The following is a 15846-nucleotide window of genomic DNA, read 5'->3' on the forward strand; positions in this document are numbered from 1 at the left end:
AAGGAAGGAGCTAACAGAAAAAGGAGAAAAGAATCTCATATTAGTCCTTGATCTAAGCATTTTTCAGAAGCCAAATTCATTTATGAACTTTTAAATTATATGTCAAAAATTAATGTTTTCCTTAAGATGGTATTAGTGGAGTTTCCCTCACATGCAATCAACATATTACTTTCTAATAAAACTCCCACTGGCAAGTATATAATCTGGTAGTTCAGACGCAACAAACAGTCATTGTCTTTTCCCTCCATGTACATAGTCAACAATGACAGGGGACATTTGTGTGGCGAGGTTGGCTAACTTATAGTGTTAGGTGTTATTAGGAAACATCATGGCACAAAACAATTCCAATAGCTCAAATATATAAAACGCATGATGCTGCAGCAGAAGCTAGGAAAGACTGCTGCACACAACCCCACTTCCAAGCCCCTCAGATAGTGGACAATTGAATGTTTTCATACTTTTTCAGATTCTTACATGGCACCTGAATTAGACCAGGTATGGGGACCCATGACTTCCCCTAGTCTCCTCCCTTTGGGGGCATCACTGAACTAGCCCTCTAGAATCTGCTCCTTTCTGTGTCAGTATCTCCCACCACCACTTTTACTCAATCAGAATCAGAAACACAAGGGACTCACAAATCTATTTAATTTTGAAAATATATATATTGAAAGATAAAGGAGTTTGACATTTAATTCATGGGAAGTCTTCAGACAGAGCACAAGATCAGAAACGTGTTGAAAGTACTTGTGGCCCAAACAGATGTGGCAGGCAGCACAGGGAGCAGAGCTCCCAGCGTCAGGTGGAAAGCAGTCACAGAAATTCAAGAAATACCAGAACAAGAAGAGGGCCAGGGGCCTGGAGTTTTGGCTCAGTGATACAGCCATTGACTAGCATGTGTGAGGCACTGGGTTTGATTCTAAGCACCATATACAAATAAATGAATAAAATAAAGGTCCATCACAACTAAAAATAGTGTGTGTGTGTGTGTGTGTGTGTGTGTGTGTGTGTGTGTGCATGTGTGCAAAAGAAGAGGGCCTGGTATCTGCTGCTCAGGCACTGTGGGACTCAGGTCTTGATGGGGGACAGGGCTGGCAGAGGTGGATTCCTCATAAGCCTGAGAGAAGGGAGGCTAGGAACTGGGCACAAGGGTGAAGACAGCAGTAGACCATGGAACAGGGATAACAGGAAGAAACATGTTGGAATCAATGCATGAGTCCTGAAGGAGAGAGAAAAAAATAAGTCATAAGTTAAATCCCTAGAGAAAGTCAGCCCCCTGCCCAATACCCCTGGGGTCTCTCTGCACTCAGAACACTAAGGGTGATTTTGTACAACCACCCACTCCTCACCATCTCTCCTGGTATCTGATTAAAGAGGATACCGTGCTAAAGTGAACACAAAGCTTCTGCAGGGGCATGTGGAAGAAGGCCCCAGTTCTATCAGTAGTCTAAGTGCTTTGGTGAAGCACAGGTCACGTACTTAACTGGACAGGTAAGAAGTGTAACCTCCTGTCATCTCATCTAACATCCAGTTCAGCTGCACTCTGTAATCTGGGGGTCAGGGAGGATCGTGCAAGCCCCACTCAGTGCCAAAGGTTGGGGGTTGTTCTGGATACAGTTCCTGAAATTTCCTGCAGAGACCATGTGGAATGTTCCAAAATTTTCCTCCAATCAAATTCACATGAGAAAGAATGTGTCATGAAGCCAATAACAAAGTAACTGACATGTATTAGGGTGTCCAGTCAAACCCAGCCAACATTTTTATCTATCTTACATGTGTCACATTTCTGGGCAAGAGGAGTAGGGCTCTGTCTTGGGGTAGAGCTTTGGGTTGTTCCATCATCAGCAAGAATAAAAGAGAAAGGGACAGAAAAGCTCCTTAACCTGGGCAAAGGAAGAGTTGCTTCTCTGTCTCTTTGTCCCAAGTTCCAGAAGAAAATTCAAAGAATTTTCCTGATTGCTCTCTCTCCCACTCCAGTCCATGTGCACTAAGGTTTCACTGTCATCAAGTGATATCACCCCAAAGTCACTGAGTCAGTCACTGAAGGTAGTGAGCAAAGACTCTGCATCTTTAAGGAAGTCACATGTTAACAAATGCTTGGCATAGGTAAGGATGGACTGAGAGCTTCTCTGTCTAAAAGTCACCCTCCACCACTGTCCTCTCTGATGAAGCAAACTTGACTTGGGACAAGGAGGACTCAGGCCTTTCTAATTTCTGCAATCTACTTCTATCCCTAGTTTTGCTCCCCCTTTTTACTGTGATAAGAAAAGTTACAACAGAAACACTTGGTCCTAGCACCAGTCTTCCCCATTTTCTCTACAGGTGACTTACCTTTCTTATTCCAAAAGTGGACAACAAGGCCCAAGCCAAGAAAGATCAGTCCCAGCACAAGACTCCCAATGCCACTCAGCATCTTGTTCTGGGCAGATTCTGATAGTGCCTCTGGGAAGTAGAAGCCTTTGCATCAGTGACTGTCCCCACATCCTACAGAGTCCTCATCAGGAAGCCTGGAGTACAACCCAAGATATAAGAGACAGAGGTGCCCCACTACCAAACAGAGGAGGGTGAAGGGCATGCAGAGACCCCAGGAGAACAGTGAATGGAAGAGGGTTTGGGGGAAAGGGAAGTGTGAGTCCCCAGGGTAGGTCCATCTGAAAATCCAGAGACCATCCCCAAACACCAGCCTTAATGTCAAAGCCCAGAATTTCACCACTGCAGAAGATATACTGCCAAGCTGAACCTCAGCCTGGGGATCAGGTTACATAAAGCAATATCTTCCAGCAAAAAGAGGTCAGTACTCAGCATCTGAATTTTGACTTGAGATCTCAGGCCTCCATGACTCTAGGCACAGAAATGACACCAGGAGTTGTATAGGAGAGAAGGTATGAATGTGTCCCACAACAGAGGAAAGGAGGGACCCCAAGCTCACAAGACCCAATGTCCTCCCTGCTCCCTGGTATCAATGAAGTGGCCCTTACACCATTCTACAGTGATGGGGCTCTGGAGGCTGGGGTGCACCACATGGCAAGTGTAGACATCTCCAGGCTGAGGTATTACTTCCAACATCACAAGAATCTGGTAGATCCAATCCCCATTCTGAATAAGTGGTGTGGACACAACTCCAGAAGTCTCTTCCTCTTCATTCCAGAACCATCTGACTTTAACTTGTCGAGGATAAAAATTTGTCACTGAGCAGATCAGCAAATTGTGGTGGTTTAGGGGCTCTGTCCTGCAGGAGAGATGGTGACTATAGGCTCCACTAGGATGAATGACAGCAAAAAATAAAGTCCGAGAATGAGGTAGCAAAGAGGCTCTCGCCATGGGCTTAAGTTCCTCCTTTGAAATGAAAGTGGAGAAAACAGCACCTATTTGTGTTCACACAGACCAAAGGTTTCACCCATTTGTGGAAGATTTTTTTTTTTAAGTTGATCCCATAGAAATAGAGGGTTGAATAGAGATTACTAAAGCCTAGGAAAGGAATAGTGAGAGGGTGAATAATGGGAATCAAACATACTTGGAGCGGAGCACTTCTAATGTTATACAGCTCCACAAAGGATAGTCTACAAAATGAATTACACACTTTGTAATAACTAGAGCATAAGAGTTTGGGTTGCCAATAGACACAAATGATAATATTTCAGAAAATGGAAATGTTGATCTCCCCAGTCTGATTATGATCATTGTGTTGAATTACAACACTGTACCTCATAAAAAGTACCAACAGTATATGTTGATTTTTAAATGAAAAAAATAAGTAAAATGTCCCTTTTATAAATATATATGTCAGCAATGCATATACCATCATGGTCCTTTAAGATTATTCGGACTAATGATGTCCTAGTTGTCTTGCTTTAAGTACAGTCTGTGATTTTCATAGAATACAATTAACTAATAATGCTCTCCTCCTCTGTATTTCCCCACTATGTTGTGCTACTTCACCAGGGACTCACAATCAGTGCTATCAACCAACCATGGACTAAACTGTGAATCAAAATAAACCTCTCCTCTATTTAAGTTAATTATCTCAAGCACTTTATTATAGTAACTCAAAACTGACTAATAGAGATGGCGGCCAAGGGAGTGCAGCACACCAGTACGCTGCGCCACTGTGCGGGAGAAACACGAGGTGAAATGGCTGAAGGCTACCTTGGTGGGAATCCCCAGTGAAATTGAGGTGCTCCAGAATCTAGAGGTCAGAATTCCAGCGCGCGGGATTCGGCTGTAGGGGCTTGGTCGCGGGCAATTTCTCCGAACGGAGGGAAGCAGTACTTGGTCGGCGGACCGCCCCGTGGATGGAGTCTGGGACGCGCCCGAGTTAATTAGCCGCGAGGTACCAGAGAGGGATTACAGCGAAGCGGATTCTGCAGGCTCCTGCCAGTGGCACACTGGCCGCGCTGAGTGCTGAATTCCAGCTTTGAAATACAGAAGAGAATCGGTCCAGTTCGATTCCCGACACCGGTCGGAACACGGAGGAGGACTGCAGCCGCCATCATGGAGAGCTGATGCAATCATCCCTGTTTTCTACTGATCTCGGCTCATTCAACTACGGAACAGGTGATTCCAGGCTGGTATTTGCCTGCGTCGCGCAGACAGATCGCTCAGGCTCGGGATTGGAAACTCTGAGGAGAATACTCTTCAGGCCTCACCCCTGGCAAGGCAAGGCGGGCGCCGGGCTTTGAGCGGCCAGATTCTAGTTCCCCGGGTTGCTTTGGCCCAGGGCGGGAGATCCTTCTTGGCCCGGGGCTAGGGAACCCGTGGCGACTGTGTCTTTGACCCTGCCCCTGTCTGAGCGTACACTGAGCTGGGAGAGGTTGGAGCTGCCAGGCTCGGGCTCCCGGGGCTGCCTGAGCCTGAGGCTAGGGTACCTCTGTGGAGCCTGCTCCGAGCAGAGTGTGGCAGGGATCGAAGAGGCTGGGTTCTGGCTCTCGTGGCTGCTTGAGCCCAGGGCCGCGGAGCCTGCAGAGACCGCGAGCTGAGGCCAGCCACAAGTGAAACTTACGACGAGGGGCAGCGGGACTCTGTCTCCTGGAACAGTTTTGACCCGGAGCTGGGGAGCCCGCGGGAAGTGCGTCTTAGACTCTGCTCCCAGGGGAGTGTGCACCGAGCAGGGAGAGTTTGGTGCGGCCAGGCTTGGGCACCGAGCAGGGAGAGTCTGGTGCGGCCAGGCTTGGGCTCCCGGGGCGGGTTTGGCCTGGGATTGGGGAACCCATGGTGGTTGCCCTGAGGAGCCTGCTCCTAGCAGAACGTGGCGGGGATCGGAGAGACCGGCTCCTGGCTCCCGAAGCGGCTCTGGCTCAGGGTTGGGGATCCTACAGGGACTGCTTCTTGGTCCGGGCCCTGCTGGGTGCTGCGGGGGCCTGGAGGGCAGAGTGGAGCTGCCTCCTGTGCCCAGAGCAGGCTAAGGGTCCCGCCGGTGTGGTATTGCGACACCCCAACTGCAGCTGGGGCTGAGGAGAGTAGCCGCCCACGCCTGGAACAGGACCAGCGACCCGACGGCAGGGTAGCCAAGTCAACCCACTTGGAGTGGAGGCCGTGAAGAGCTGCCGTCTGACCCTGCAAGGTAGGCAGTCCTGCGTCACACTGGCAGGACAGGCTCGGCAGCCGGCCAGTGTGGTGGACGAGTAGCATCGAGGCAGTCACGTCACACTGGTTGGAGTGGGGGTTGAACAGAGCCGCCGCCAGCGTCCGGAAGGAGCCCAGAGACCCGTTGGAGAGGCAGTTAGGTACCCCCACTGGGAGTGGGGGTTGAGCAGAACTGCCGCCCAGGCCCGCAGGGTGGGCAGATCTGAGACCCACCGGCGGAACAGGCTTGGAGGCCGACCAGCGTGGTAGACACGTCACATCAATTGGAGTAGGGGTGGAGAAGAGCTGCTGCCCACATCCGGATCAGGACCAACGATCCGAGGACGTGGTAGGAATGTCACCGCAATTGGAGTGGGGGCAGAGTAGAGCAGCCACCCGTGCCCGCAGGGCGGGCAGACCTACGACCAACCAGCGTAGTGGATAGATCACCCTGATTAGAGGAGGATCACAGCCACTACCGGCCCTACAAGAGAGATATCCCAAATATACAAGAGCAACATAAATAAACAGGGGGAAAAATTTCAAAAACACAACAGTTTCACGAAGCAGAAAGAAACGCAAGCAACATGAAAAGACAAGGAAAGAAAGGACCACAAGCAATGCAGGTCAACTCAACTCTAGAAGAGGTAATAGCTGCAACAGATGGAATGTCAGATAAAGAGTTCAGGATATACATGCTTCAGATGATCTGGAGTCTCAAGGAAGACATGAGACAGCAAAATCAGACAATGAAAGATCACATTGACAAGGAACTACAGAAACAAATCCAGGAAGTAAAAGATCAATTTCACAGGGAGTTAGAAGTAATAAAAAACAAACAAATAGAAATCCTAGAAATGCAGGAAGCAATAAACCAACTTAAAACCTCAATTGACAATACTACCAGCAGAATAGATCACTTAGAAGATAGAACATCAGACAATGAAGACAAAGTATTTCAACTTGAGAAGAACATAGACAGTTCAGCAAGACTGCTAAGAAACCATGAGCAGAACATCCAAGAGATATGGGATAACATTAAAAGACCAAACTTAAGAGTCATTGGGATACAGGAGGGCACAGAGCTCCAAACCAGAGGAATGAACAATCTATTCAATGAAATAACACGAGAAAACTTCCCACACTTGAAGAATGAAACAGAATCCCATATCCTAGAAGCCTACAGGACGCCAAAAGTGCAAAATCATAAGAGATCCACACCTAGACACATTATAATGAAGATGCCCAACATACAGAATAAGGAGAGAATTTTAAAAGCTACAAGAGAAAGAAAGCAGATTACATTTAGGGGCAAACCAATCAGGATAACAGCTGATCTCTCAACACAGACTCTGAAAGCTAGAAGATCCTGGAATAACATTTTTCAAACACTGAAAGAAAATGGGCTCCAACCAAGAATCGTGTATCCGGCGAAATTATGCTTCAGGATGGAAGATGAAATTAAAACCTTTCACGATAAACAAAAGTTAAAAGAATTCGCAGCTAGAAAACCATCTCTTCAAAAAATCCTTGGCAAAACATTACAGGAAGAGGAAACTGAAAATAACATTGAAAACCATCAGTGGGAGGTAGGACAGTAAAGGGGGGAAAGTAACCAAAGAGGAAAACTAATCAGGTTTAGTAACATAAATAAACAAATATGACTGGAGGAACAAACCAAATCTCAATAATAACCCTAAATGTTAATGGCTTAAACTCACCAATTAAGAGACACAGGCTAGTCGAATGGATCACAAAACAAGATCCAACAATATGTTGCCTACAGGAGACGCATTTGATAGGAAAAGATATACATAGACTGAAGGTGAAAGGATGGGAAAAATCATTCCACTCATATGGACTGCGGAAACAAGCAGGAGTGTCCATACTCATATCAAACAAAATAGATTTCAAGCCAAAGTTAATCAAAAAGGATAAAGAGGGACACTGCATACTGCTCAAGGGAACCATACACCAACAAGACATAACAATCATAAATATATATGCCCCAAACAATGGTGCAGCTTCGTTCATCAAGCAAACTCTTCTCAAGTACAAGAGTCTAATAGACCACCATACAATAATCATGGGAGACTTCAACACACCTCTCTCACAACTGGACAGATCTTCCAAACAAAAGTTAAATAAGGAAACTATAGAACTCAACAACACAATTAACAACCTAGACTTAATTGACATATATAGAATATACCACCCAACATCAAGTAGTTACACATTTTTCTCAGCAGCACATGGATCCTTCACAAAAATAGATCATATATTATGTCACAGGACAACTCTTAGACAATATAAAGGAGTAGAAATAATACCATGCATCTTATCTGATCATAATGGAATGAAACTGAAAATCAACGATAAAAGAAGGAAGGAAAAATCATGCATCACTGAATGATCAATGGGTTATAGAAGACATCAAGGAGGAAATTAAAAAATTCTTAGAGATAAATGAAAACACTGACACAACATATCGGAATCTATGGGACACATTGAAAGCAGTTTTAAGAGGAAAATTCATTGCTTGGAGCGCATTCCTTAAAAAAAGAAAAAACCAACAAATAAACGATCTCATATATCATCTCAAAATCCTAGAAAAAGAAGAGCAAAATAACAGCAAAAGAAGTAGAAAGCAAGAAATAATTAAAATCAGAGCTGAAATTAATGAAATTGAAACAAAAGAAACAATTGAAAAAATTGACAAAACCAAAAGTTGGTTCTTTGAAAAAATAAATAAAATTGACAGACCCTTAGCCATGCTAACGAAGAGAAGAAGAGAGAGAACCCAAATTACTAGCATACGGGATGAAAAAGGCAATATCACAACAGACACTTCAGAAATACAGAAGATAATCAGAAATTACTTTGAATCCTTATACTCCAATAAAATAGAAGATAGTGAAGGCATCGATAAATTTCTTAAGTCATATGATCTGCCCAGATTGAGTCAGGAAGATATAGACAACCTAAACAGACCAATAACAATAGAGGAAATAGAAGAAACCATCAAAAGACTACCAACTAAGAAAAGCCCAGGACCGGATGGGTATACAGCAGAATTTTACAAAACCTTTAAAGAGGAACTAACACCAATACTTTTCAAGTTATTTCAGGAAATAGAAAAAGAGGGAGAACTTCCAAATACATTCTACGAGGCCAACATCACCCTGATTCCTAAACCAGACAAAGACACTTCAAAGAAAGAAAACTACAGACCAATATCTCTAATGAACCTAGATGCAAAAATCCTCAATAAAATTCTGGCGAATCGGATTCAAAAACATATCAAAAAAATTATACACCATGATCAAGTAGGATTCATCCCTGGGATGCAAGGAATATACGGAAATCAATAAATGTTATTCACCACATCAATAGACTTAAAAATAAGAACCATATGATCATCTCGATAGATGCAGAAAAGGCATTCAACAAAGTACAGCATCCCTTTATGTTCAAAACTCTAGAAAAATTAGGGATAACAGGATCATACCTCAACATTGTTAAAGCAATCTATGATAAGCCACAGGCCAGCATCATTCTGAATGGAGAAAAATTGAAGGCATTCCCTCTAAGATCTGGTACAAGACAGGGATGCCCTCTCTCACCACTTCTGTTCAACATAGTCCTCGAAACACTGGCCAGAGCAATTAGACAGACGAAAGAAATTAAAGGCATAAAAATAGGAAAAGAAGAACTTAAATTATCATATTTGCAGACGATATGATTCTATACCTAACAGACCCAAAAGTGTCTACAAAGAAACTATTAGAGTTAATAAATGAATTCAGCAAAGTGGCGGGATATAAAATCAACACGCATAAATCAAATGCATTCCTGTATATCAGCGACAAATCCTCTGAAACGGAAATGAGGACAACTACTCCATTCACAATATCCCCCAAAAAAATAAAATACCTGGGAATCAACCTAACAAAAGAGGTGAAAGACCTATACAATGAAAACTACAGAACCCTAAAAAGAGACATAGAAGAAGACCTCAGAAGATGGAAAAATATACCCTGCTCATGGATAGGCAGGACTAACATCATCAAAATGGCGATATTACCAAAAGTTCTCTATAAGTTCAATGCTATCCCAATCAAAATCCCAACAGCATTTCTTGTAGAAATAGATAAAACAATCAGGAAACTCATATGGAATAATAAAAGACCCAGAATAGCAAAAACAATGCTAAGCAGGAAGTGCGAATCAGGCGGTATAGCGATACCAGACTTCAAACTATACTACAGAGCAATAGTAACAAAAACAGCATGGTACTGGTACCAAAACAGGCGAGTGGACCAATGGTACAGAATAGAAGACACAGTAACCAATCCGCAAAACTACAACTATCTTATATTTGATAAAGGGGCTAAAAGCATGCAATGGAGGAAGGATAGCATCTTCAACAAATGGTGCTGGGAAAACTGGAAATCCATTTGCATCAAAATGAAACTGAATCCCTTTCTCTCGCCATGCACAAAAGTTAACTCAAAATGGATCAAGGAGCTCGATATTAAATCAGAGACACGGCGTCTGATAGAAGAAAAAGTCGGCTATGATCTACATACTGTGGGGTCAGGCCCCAAATTCCTCAATAGGACACCCATAGCGCAAGAGTTAACAACCAGAATCAACAAATGGGACTTACTCAAACTAAAAAGTTTTCTCTCAACAAAAGAAACAATAAGAGAGATAAACAGGGAGCCTACATCCTGGGAACAAATCTTTACCCCACACACTTCAGATAGAGCCCTAATATCCAGAGTATACAAAGAACTCAAAAAATTAGATAATAAGATAACAAATAACCCAATCAACAAATGGGCCAAGGACCTGAACAGACACTTCTCAGAGGAGGACATACAATCAATCAACAAGTACATGAAAAAATGCTCAACATCGCTAGCAGTCAGAGAAATGCAAATCAAAACCACCCTAAGATACCATCTCACTCCAGTAAGATTGGCAGCCATTAAGAAGTCCAACAACAACAAGTGCTGGCGAGGATGCGGGGAAATGGGTACACTTGTTCATTGTTGGTGGGACTGCAAAATGGTGCAGCCAATTTGGAAAGCAGTATGGAGATTCCTTGGAAAGCTGGGAATGGAACCACCATTTGACCCAGCTATTCCCCTACTCGGTCTATTCCCTAAAGACCTAACAAGAGCATGCTACAGGGACACTGCTATATCAATGTTCATAGCAGCACAATTCACGATAGCAAGATTGTGGAACCAACCTAGAAGCCCTTCAATAGATGAATGGATTAAAAAAATGTGGCATTTATACACAATGGAGTATTACTCTGCAATAAGAAATGACAAAATCATAGAATTTGGAGGGAAATGGATGGCATTAGAGCAGATTATGCTAAGTGAAGCTAGCCAATCCTTAAAAAACAAATGTCAAATGTCTTCTTTGATATAAGGGGAGTAACCAAGGACAGGGTAGAGATGAAGAGCTGGAGAAGAAGAATAACATTAAACAGGGATGATAGGCGGGAGGGAAAGTGAGAGTTAAGGGAAATTGCATGGAACTGGAAAGTGAGCCTCAGGGTTATACACAATTACATATAAGAGGAAAGGAGGAGTAGGAGAAAAATTTATATAAGTGGAAGAAACGATTTATAGTAGAGGGGATGGAGAGAGAGTAGGGGAGGGGACAGTGGAGAATGGGATAGACAGCAGAATACATCAGTCACTAGAAAGGCAATTTGTAAATCAATGGAAATGTAACTGATGTGACACAGCAATCTGTATACGGGGTAAAAATGGGAGTTCATAACCCACTTGAATCAATCTGTGAAATATGGTATATTAAGAACTATGTAATGTTTTGAACAACCAACAATAAAATAAAAAAAACTAGAATAAGAAAAAAAAAAACTGACTAATACACTATTCCAATGATGTCCTGCCAAGTTTTTCAACAGATTTTCCTTGAATTCAAATGCTCTCCCAAGCTTACCAAAATTCTAGGAATCCCAAAAGTCACCTTCCCCACAGGCCTTCCACACTAGTTCAGAGGTGAGTGCACTTTGATCGGTCCTAAACTCACCTCTCAGCTGAACAGTGAAAGAAGCTGTCTGGTAATAGTTGTGTCTGCACAAGGTGTCTACTTGGGCCTGATACTCAGCCAGGAGGTCCTTCTGGGCATTCCAGCTCTTGGCACTTGACAGCCCCAGCTCTGTTTCAGCCACAAACACCCCCACATCACTGTCAAAGCCCAGGATCTCCTCCTTGTTGTAGATTTGTCTGGCCACGAGCCTCACTGGCTGAGTCCCATTGGTGAAGTAGCATGTGCCCTTAAATTGGTACATGAAATCCTCTGCAGGAGAACCAGGCCATGTTAGATTTAGCCCAGGCTTGCAACCAACCAACCCTGTGTTTGGTTTAGGGAGACATAGGGGATAAAGGGACATCACAACACAGACCAGTGACTAACAAAATCTGCTCTCATTCTTCAGAATTTTATTCCCAGGATGAGTGAAGTGATTTCTCTACCTCAAATCCTGCATTGATCATTTATTGGAGGAAATAGAAAATGTCAAACAAGGAAGATAATGAAATAATGTTTGGAATACAGAAACAATATTGCCAGCATTTTCATATACTGTAGCTGTAAATATCAAAAATCCAAAATAATCTACTAACTAAAAGAATGTAAAGTAAGAGAGAGTTCAGCAAATGGCTGGATACAAGATCCATTTTTAAATATTCTACATGTACATGAGTAACAAATGTGAAGTCAAATGTTAATTACATCATTTATAATGGCATAAAAATTATGAAGAAGTTTTATACTTATATACAAGAATTCTAAAAGGGAAATAATGAAATTTTTTAGATACATCAAAAGGGTCCTAAATAAACACAAAAATACACCTGTACATGAATTGGAAGATTGAATATTATAAAGAAGACATTATCTCAAATGGTCTTATGAATTCTGTGGGTATAATTTAAAATTCCTACCAATTTGTGATTACTCAAAATTTACAAGCTGATTCTAAAATGCAATAAAGGTTCATAAGGCAAAGATGGTGATTAAACATCATATTTTTGGCACAGACATAAACAAATAAATGGCATATTGTATTCCAAAATAAGTTGAATTCATTTAGACTAAATTTACAACAAGGGTGGCACAACAGGTGGTCAGTGAGGAATGAATACTTTTGTTAATAAATGATGTTCTAATACATGGATATACATCAGAAGGAGCAGAAGAAATTAGGCATACTTCTTGCACCATATGTAACATAGAGCTAAGTATGAATGGAATGCTACAAATCTGTTAAGAGATAAAACTAGAGAACATTTTCATGATGTTGGAATTGTGACAGATTTCTTAAATCATTAAAAGCACTAAACATAAATTTAAAAGATTGATAAATTCAATTCATTAAAATTAACAGCTTCTGCTCATCAAGAGACATCATTAAAAGGCTTACACAAGGCCAAAAGTAGAAATATTTGCAAAACACATACTGATGATAGGCTTGATTTGAAATATATTTTTTATCTTTTTGAAATAAATGAGAAAAAGATAAATATGGAAAAGAATAGAAGTTCCCATAACACTATACACTCCCCAGACAGGGAAACATTAAATAGTCTAAGACACTAAAAGCTGTCAAGAATTGGATTTTCTTATGAACAGCTCATGAGACAACTAATGTGAATAACAGTTGGACTTTCTCTTGTCAAGTTGAAGATAGGCAGACATTGCAATTGAAGTATCTATTTCAGTCTAGAGAAATGCAGACCCAAAGGTTCCAGGATTCCCGGATACATTTTCTTTTAAGTAAGACCAGCCCAAACCTCCATCTACATAAGAACAGGTTAAGTACATTGCTCTGCCCTCATAAAATGGAATGTACTATCCAACAACAAAATGGATGAATATTTCATCAGAGATTTGTGGCAAGTCTTCTCAGATATAATATTGAGAAAGGAAGCAAGACAGAGCACAGCATTTATAGAACATTTAGAAGAGGAAATATTAATTTATATTGTTTAAGGATACATTCATATATATGCTAACTGTAACAATGAGCAAAATATTAGGATTAAAAGAGTCACAACAGAACTTACTTCTGGAATGTGAAAATGGGTACCTTTGGAAAGGAGTACACAGAAGTCATTTGGAGAATTGGTAATATTCACATATGTTCAACTTGATTAGAGGTTATTTTGATATTTCTTTGTAATTTTTGTTATGTGTGTGTGTTAAGATGTCTGTTGTGTTATTGTCCTAATAATTAAAAATACACTATAATAATACATACCCCAGAGTCATCAATTTGTATCTGTGTGTGTGTTTCAGAAAGACCAAGTGAGACAGTTGATGTAATACTATCACTACAGGCTTGGGATTTAATGGGTGAAAAATAATTATCAATTTTGCAGTTTTTTTTTTCATCATCGTCATAACCCCCATTCACTATCAATACTGAATCAAGTCCTAATTAACCCAGAATGAGTAACTGTCTGTCCTTATCCCATTCTTCCTCCCAAGTCCCACAGTGTCATCTGCATGACCCCACTGCTTACCTCCAAGGCATGGGTAATAGTGCTCTTCTGGTATTGAAGCTCCAGAGACCATATCTCTGGTCTGAATTTCTCTGATCACAAGCCCCAAAATAGATGAATACTATTGGCCCAGAAAATCCCCAGAGTGGCCAGTTCTTTTAATTTACCTGATGCTTCTCAAGTACCACATTTGCATTTTGTATTGTGTCTGGCATAGAAATGTAATTTGTCTTTTTCTTCCAATTCTGAGATCCCAAAGTCCTTTAGAGATATTAGCCTCCTTTCCACTGCAGAGGTTGAAAAAAGGAATCTAGCAAAACTCTAACAAGGAGATATCAGGACTCTTGTAGAAGTCCTTCCAAATACTACCTGTGGATTGTTGAAAATACAACAGACCCAAGCTTAAGCTCCACAGCCCCCAAGAAATTATTTCCAAATCTGGGCTCTGAATAGCAGCTGTCCTGCACTTACTTGGGGAATCTCTTCTGTTAGCCATGGGAGTCCTCAGCACCATGAGAATCCCCATCACAATTCCAGCTTTTATCCAAGGGTTCCTGGGGATTATCTCAGTCATCTTTTCAAACTTGAAACTGAAGCATTTTAACAAAAGCACTTGGCATACAGCACAACTACTACCAATTGACCTGACATTTCACTTCACAGAGATGGAAAGTAGGAAATCGCCTATGAATTTATTTTTGGACAGTTCCTAAGGAAGAAACAATCAACCCTATGACTTAAGTCCTCATTTGTCTCTAGGTAAACATTTTTAATGGAAGTTCTCAACTCAAAAAATATCAGTTGTTGAATACACCACCAGTAAACACCACATCATGTACAACCTCAACAGTGGGATCCTAATTAGAATAAGTTATATTCCATGTATGTATAATGTGTCAAAATATACTCTGCTGTCAGGTATAACTAAAAAGAACAAATTAAAAATTATAAACTAAATATATCAAAAATAAAACAAAATAATTGTAGAAACATTATCCATTGATCATCTATTTAGTGTCTAGTGGTAGATCATCTTCAAATATCACTGAACTTTGTAAAGTGTTGAAGATATGTTGGGAAGACTCAGAACCAAGAACAGGACTCAAGGCATGTTTTCTTGTGACATTTATTTAAATTTTGTTTCTGATGTTTGGGGTTTGATGGTGGCTAAGGATTCCAGAGGGCAGGAAGAAGTGGAATACTATTCCTTGGGACATAAAATTATTATCTAAGAGTTCTTCATTTTTCCTCCTGACTTAATACTATGAGCACTAAGATACAATATGAAAGGAAACAGATTTTAAAGAAAATATATTTGTATCACGGTTGAAGAATTTATTGATTTTTTGACTCTGGACAGATTACATAATCTCTGTTAGCCTCAGTCATTGTACCTTTAACAGGTAGACACTTTCTCTTTGACACCATCGGTGTTCAGACAAAATAAAATTTTATAGATATGACATATTAATTGCAGATCCTGGCAAAGAGCTAGAACCCCAAGACAAAGCCATGTTATGCCTTTTTAAAGGGGACAAAACAGAGGCTGTAATGAGGAAATAGTTGAGAAAAGTTCCCTGGGTTATTTAATCAACTGCGTTATTTATCAGCACATGCATTTTACATGGCATTCAGAGGAGGCCCTTCAGGAAATAGCTGCACAAGGATGACTTGACCCCTCTGAGCCTATTACTACCCCAGTTCCAGCAGCAACCAGAGGTGAAATAGATAA

At 41.4% G+C, this 15846-nt stretch overlaps 1 pseudogene across 1 annotated transcript; it reads right to left on the reverse strand.

Annotated features, from left to right (window-relative positions):
• Positions 1 to 1202: 1202 nt before the first annotated feature.
• Positions 1203 to 14688, reverse strand: LOC308649390 (HLA class II histocompatibility antigen, DQ beta 1 chain-like; annotated as a pseudogene). The gene is made up of 5 exons: positions 14586 to 14688; positions 11638 to 11907; positions 2976 to 3256; positions 2329 to 2439; positions 1203 to 1216 (listed from the first exon to the last, which is right to left on the reverse strand). The product of its transcript is annotated as an HLA class II histocompatibility antigen, DQ beta 1 chain-like (transcript).
• Between the last annotated feature and the right edge of the window lie 1158 nt (positions 14689 to 15846).

This window comes from Spermophilus citellus (genome assembly GCF_964194105.1).
Source record: "Spermophilus citellus genome assembly, chromosome: 5".
Taxonomy (NCBI): domain Eukaryota; kingdom Metazoa; phylum Chordata; class Mammalia; order Rodentia; family Sciuridae; genus Spermophilus; species Spermophilus citellus.